Source organism: Bubalus kerabau, chromosome 3 (assembly GCF_029407905.1).
Source record: "Bubalus kerabau isolate K-KA32 ecotype Philippines breed swamp buffalo chromosome 3, PCC_UOA_SB_1v2, whole genome shotgun sequence".
NCBI classification, from domain to species: domain Eukaryota; kingdom Metazoa; phylum Chordata; class Mammalia; order Artiodactyla; family Bovidae; genus Bubalus; species Bubalus kerabau.
The window spans coordinates 16,770,691-16,777,500 of record NC_073626.1 but is presented as its reverse complement, the minus strand read 5'-3'; the positions used below and the strand labels follow the sequence as shown (position 1 = coordinate 16,777,500).

Sequence of the window (6,810 nt, the reverse complement as noted above, 5' to 3'; positions counted from 1 at the left end):
CTAAGGGTTGGGTTTCTCGCTCAGCGTTTTTAAGTTCCACCTGCAACTGTTTAAACCAGGTTCCCCTGGAGCTTTCTCTGCACAAGTAGTGCTCACTTCCACAGTTCTGGCTGTGTTAGGTTCAGGCCAGAGGATACTAGAGGGACAAAAAAGGAAAACTGTGAGTGTTGAAAGGCCATTCTTCATCTCCAGTCCACTTGCTACTATTAATATTTATTTTATGGCACCCACAGATAGTTGCTCTCTACATTCTATCCAGGCTTATATTTGCTTTCAATCAGAGAGACAAGGATTGCTTGTTCCATGTTACCCAGAACTGGAACCTCATTCTTCTAGAATAATTTCAGCCAAGGACGAGGATGTTCTGGGGAAATTACTAAATATAACAAAATATTACTTCTCACACTTTGGATAACATTATTGCAGATGAATGTTAAATAAGTCACTTTTGTTTTTCTGCTTATAGATTATCATAAGGAATCTAATTTATTTAATTATATTCCTAGTCACTTTCCCATCACATTGCCAATGTGAATTGAAGAACTAGAAGACTATTTTTATTGTATCCATAAAGATCATCTTTTAGAAAGTTAAACTGTTTTCCCCTAAATATTTATATAGACTTTACAAATTTAAACAGTCATCACTTTGGACTCTCCATGCCCCTGATTACCATCATTAGTACAGATAGGGGGAAAGTGGCTATATATTGAAATACATGTACACTCTTACTGTAACATGTTATTTTGTACATTTCTTATTATATTATTCATTCAGCCGATATTTATTACATGTTCATCTAATTCTGGCTTTGACATTGTGGCAGTGAATAAATTGGTTAAGGTCCTGTCTTCATTCTATTAGTGTGGATATTTGAATAAAATATCCTAGGCCTGCTGACAAGCACAACTGGTCTGTACTATTGTTCGGAACATGCAGATGATTTTATCTTACTTATTCTGCAAGCAGACTTTGCCTCTGGTGAGCTTTACAACAGGATAGAGACTGGACAGATCACATTTCTTTTCAAATGTACTCCACATGAAGAAGTTTGGGGCCATTACAAACTTCATGTTCAACTGAACGATCTTAAACATAACAGTGTGGTTTAGGTATGAATATTCCTGTTCACTGGGCATAACACTCACTGTAAAATCTTGCCTTGAAATATTTTGCAAATTTCCTAAATTTGGGCAAAGATGTCAGCTTTACAAAAGCAAAAAAAAAAAAAAAAAGCCACAGGTTGAGTCTAGTGTTCTTTACCCTCTGATTTGTACTCTCCCAGCTGAAGTTAATAATTATACCTTTTATTTTCTTAAGCAACTTTTTCACTTTGAGAGTTTAAATAACTTGGTTAGCACAGCTTAGCTTTTCCCAGGTGGTTTATTGAATGTCACAGTTAACAGCCTCAGACCTGAAAAATGAAGCTAAATTCTTAAAAAAAAATGAGTTTTATGTATTCACTTCTGTATCATTTTGGTTTAGTAGCAAGAGAAGGGCTGCTGCTGCTGCTGCTAAGTTGCTTCAGTCGTGTCCGACTCTGTGTGACCCCATAGACGGCAGCTCACCGGGCTCCCCCGTCCCTGGGATGCTCCAGGCAAGAACACTGGAGTGGGTTGCCATTTCCTTCTCCAATGCATGCAAGTGAAAAGTGAAAGTGAAGTTGCTCAGTCGTGTCCAACTCTTAGCGACCCCATGGACTGCAGCCTACCAGGCTCCTCCGTCCATGGGATTTTCCAGGCAAGAGTACTGGAGTGGGTATTTGTATTTGTACCATTTGTAACCATTTGCTACAAATTCATTAGCTCATGAATGTGCAGAATTTTTGTTAAGTATTTTGTATTTCAGCTCTGTGATCAACATTATCATAATGTATATTAGGCACTTGGCTTCTTTTCATTATCTCCTTTTTCCTTCTCTTTCCTCCTTCATCCTCTCCTCCATTCTTGCCTTCCATCCATCCCCTTCTTCTCATCTTCTACATTACTATCTCTGGTCATTTTTCATCTTCTCAAAAGTTTCTCACCGAGTACTGAGAGTATGAACATGCCATTGTTGCAGGTAGGGGGACCCCTTCCAGGGCCCGAAACTGGGCTCTTGTCTAACACTCGGAAATGAATTGTCTGAGGAGACACATGTACGGACAAAGCAAGAGATTTTATTGGGAAAGGGCACCCGGGTGGAGAGCAATAGGGTAAGGGAACCCAGGAGAACTGCTCTGCCATGTGGCTCGCAGTCTCGAGTTTTATGGTGATGGGATTTGTTTCCGGGTTGTCTTTAGCCGATCGCTCTGACTCAGAGCCCTTCCTGGTGATGCTCGCCTTTTCAACCAAGATGGATGCCAGAGAGAGGGATCCATCTCTGGGAGGTGGTTGGACATGTGGTGTCTCCTTTTGACCTTCCAGTTGGTGGTGGCCTATTAGTTCCGTGTTCCTTACCAGGACCTCCTGTCGTAAAACAGCTCATGCAAATGGTTACTATGGTGCCTGCCAGGGTGGGCGGTTTCAGTCCGTGTGCTTCCCCTAACACCATCACTTCTCAGACGTATCTAGGTGTGGTTTACCAAAAAATGTAAGCATCTAAGGCAATTCTATCATCACTGTCACATGGGCTGTGCATATGTATGTTTTATATAAATCCAAGAATGTGAATAACCTTCTACTTGGCAGAACACATTCAACTGATTAAAGCTGGTAGAAACTACAAAAATTTCACTGAATTCCAGAAACCATGTACCTTCTTAGTTTGTTTTGAGGCATTTTTTCCCCCAACATTGGTTAAATAGCTATCATTTTAACGTTTGCATTCCTCCTACCTCCCCCGACCCAAGGGAGGATAGTACTATTGTAATTATACTACATTCTTCTGAGGTTCTGTAATGAGCTATTATTTTGCTAATGGAATATTCAAGTAGTCTGTAGTAATTTATCAAATAGTCCCAAGTCCCATTTTCTCAGTGTGAATCTTTTTGTTCACAGGTAAATTGATGTGTGGGGGGTTATCAAGGCTTTTTTGTAATTCAAATTATCCATTCCACCTCTCTTCACACACACACACACACACACAGACACACAATATATGCAATCTTAGAAGAGTTTTTAGAAATGTTTAGAATTAAAATTGTACAGACTTTTTGCAAGTAGAAATTTCTGCATTTTAATTTTCTTTTTTATTTTTGCATTTTGATCCCTAATTTTGAAAATGCACTTAAAATAAAGGAGGATGGGAAAATGTAATTCAGTTTTTTTCATGCTGCAGGCTGTTCTTTTGTCAGCTTGAACTACTAGCAGGAGAGCACTATTCTAAATTCGACACTAAGAAACAGGAAACCATCTCGGCCCAAGCTCTTCTATTTTCCTCCACTTTTAAAAGATATGAATTTAAACTGGTGTGGTTCTTATTGAAATGGACACCCCCTTTTGGCACAGAAATGTTAAAGGTATAATATTATATCTTTAATTAAAAGTGTTACGCATATATTAATGAAGAGCTCCTAAGCAGAAAACTATGCAAAAAAAAAAAAAAAAAACCCACATTGGGAGACTTGTTTAAAACTATTTAAACAAACAACAAACAAATGCAAATTACCTATACAATTAACTAAGCCACTAACTGTAAGGTTCCAATTCTTGTCGTGATGGTAAAATGCTTGTTCTGCTGGCTGTTTCCTCAAATCAACCTTAAAGTTTATTTTGTAATATTGTCCTGACAGGAAAACATCTTTGAGAAGCTAACTAACAGAAGGCCCTGAGGATGAAGGATGTCTAGAATCGCTGCTGTGTGATAGGACAGGGAGTTGCACCCTCCTATGGGAATGCTCCGAAGATGACCCTTGAAGAGACAGAGTGAAGAAAAGCCTTCTAAAACATGTACTTGCCTTTCTTTCACATTGTCTTTGGACAATCATCACCTTCCCATTCACCAGAAATCTTCTGCAGCAGCTCAGATTGCTAAAGTGGTGTCTCTGAGATAACACTGGGCAGCACAAAGACCCTGCCTGAGTGATGAATTATTAAAAACAGGTGAAGGCTGACCAGCTGCTCTCGGGCATCCACTATCCCCCCGCTTCTCCAACAACATCCATTCGCTGATGAATATCAGCCTAGGGAGACTGCCTCCTCCCATTGCTGTGCAACCATAAAAAATGAGACATGAATCACCCACAAGATGAAACTCCTGTGGGAGAATTGTTAATAGCCTGGAATCCACAGAGGTTCTGGGATGCCTGAGACTCTCTGCCCAAGGATTTAACCCCTCCTCTGTTTTTAAAATTCACCAAAATTCACATAGACTGGATCCTCACCTTTGGCCATTACCCAAAACACATTTCCAGGAATTCAGGGCCGTGTTTTCTATTCAGAGATCCTGCTGAAACAGAGTAGCTGACACACCAGGAGAGCCTGAACTCAGCAAGATAACTAGATGGCAAACAAAATAGAAAGATTAAGAATTAAAAATAGTATGATAATTATAATTAAGAATTAAAAATAGTATGATATAGTTATAGAAGTATTAGAAGATATTAGCCATATAAAAGAGTAACATTAAGCCACAAAAGAAGTTCCAAATGGAAAGATGATGCATAAGAATTTAGGAGTTCTCAGGATTAAGGAAATCCTGAGATTTCTTTAATTTAAATTAGATTTAGAAGGGCCACTGAGTGACAAATAGTACTGATAATGAAAAATCTACACCAAGACAAATAAGTAAATTTAAGAAAATCAAAGTATAAAAGAAAATTCTGAACACTGATAAAAAGAAAGCAAAGAAAGGAACAAATACTCCAAGTGAAATCAATTTTAGAGGATGTAATCAAATTAGAAAAGAACAAATCTAGAAAATGATGGAAGAGATATGATAATTAAAATTATCAAATATTGTGATAACAGTTAATGCTGGCAAAAACTGAGGGTGTGGGTGAGGGTGTGTGTGTGTGTGTGTGTGTGTGTGTGTGTGTGTGTGTGAGAAAGAGAGAAAAAGAATGGAAAAAATCTAGAGCAAATGGAAAAGTATATAGAGAGTAACCTGGAAATAAAATTCAACGTTATTCAATTTGATGAGTTAGTAAACCTAAGGAATGAGTGATAGTTTGTCTAGGAAAATATTCTTTTGGGAAAGTTGGTTGTTACTCTTGTTGTTAGAAGAAAAACTATAAAATTTGCGTATGTGTGTATACATAATAAAATTTAAATATATGTTATAAGAAAATAATCATGATTTTGGATCTTTGGAGAAGGACAACTGCCATAAGAATGAAATAAATAAATGTCATGTAGAAATTTTAACCAGCAGAATAAATTAAAATCATTCAAACAGCACAGATGGAGAAAAAAATTTGAAGTTTACATGAAAAATAAGTACCAATATATTGGTAGTTATATTTATCTAGTATTTATAGTTGTCTATAACACTGATTTAAACATACTAGTTAAAAATGGAGACTATATATAACAATGCATTTTTTAAAAAAGAGTAAATAATATGTTGTGTGAGAAAAGAAAAATATTAAGATGTATCAAGCAAATACGAACCAAAAGAAAAATGACATAGTAATCTTATACCTACAAATATAATTTACTGCCAAGAAGATGTTACATATGGATAAAATAAACACTTGGACAAGAAGATATATTTATCATAAGCCATGCCCGTTCATTTCCGTATTGCATATGATAGCATCCTCATTGCAGTGGCATATCTGAGCAGGTGCAACACATCAAATGACTTGGCAAACCCTAGTTATTTAGGGTTTAGACCAGATATGGTCTTTAACACAAGTTTACCAACTCCTGATATGTAAAACTGAATTCTAGAAGCAGAGAAAGCAAATGGGGTAAAAAATAATATTTGAAGAGAGCCAGAATATAATAAATGATAGAATTAGTAAACAAGAATGTTAAAAAAAGCTATTATATCTCTATTCTATATGTTCAAGAAGCTAGAAAAGAGGTTGAACATATTACATAGAGATATATAACATGTATTTTTTAAAAACCTGAACTTGTACTGATAAAAACTATATCTGAGAAGAAAAATTCACTGGATGGGATTCATGGTTGAATAGATATTGCAGAAGAAAAGATTAATGAAATTGAAGATATATCTATACAAACTACCTTATATGAAAGAAAAATATAAAAAATAAAGGCCAAAAAGCTCGAACATAATAGTAGTTAGCCTTGGAACAAATATATATTAACACATAATTAGAGTTGCTGAAAGACAGGAAATTAGGGATGACCGAATAGTTTAAGAAATAATGGGAGCAATTTTTCTGAATCTGCTGAAAACCATATATCCCCAGATCCAAGAAACTCAATAGCCTCAAGTGTAAATGACATATTTAATAGCAAAGACTTTCCCAAGTCACATTACAATCAAATTGCCTAAAATCTGTAATAAACAGCCTTAAAAAGCAGCCAGAGGTACATTTCATATAAAAGAACAACAATTATCACAATAGATTTCTCATTGGAAATAGTGCAGACAAAAGTAAATAGTCCTAAAAGAAAAACTATCAACCTAAAATTATTTACCTATTGACAATACCTTTCAAACACAAGGATTAAATAAAGACATTTCAAACCTACAAAATCTGAAGGCAATAAAGAGCACTGGGAACGATAACTGCTACTGCTGCTGCTAAGTCACTTCAGTCGTGTCCGACTCTGTGCGACCCCATAGACATCAGCCCACCAGGCTCTCCCGCCCCTGGGATTCTCCAGGCAAGAACACTGGAGTGGGTTGCCATTTCCTTCTCCAATGCATGAAAGTGAAAAAGTGAAAGTGAAGTCGCTCGGTCGTCTCCGA

At 36.6% G+C, this 6,810-nt stretch overlaps 1 long non-coding RNA gene across 2 annotated transcripts; it reads left to right on the top strand.

The window, feature by feature from the left end:
- The first annotated feature begins 12 nt into the window (after positions 1-12).
- On the top strand, positions 13-6,161 carry LOC129645512 (uncharacterized). Of its 2 annotated transcripts, XR_008711414.1 has the most exons (4): positions 13-160; positions 1,486-1,754; positions 3,259-3,439; positions 3,713-6,161. It is a non-coding gene; the product is annotated as an uncharacterized LOC129645512 (long non-coding RNA). The 2 variants fall into 2 exon arrangements; XR_008711415.1 differs by lacking the exon at positions 3,259-3,439.
- The last annotated feature ends 649 nt before the right edge of the window (positions 6,162-6,810 follow it).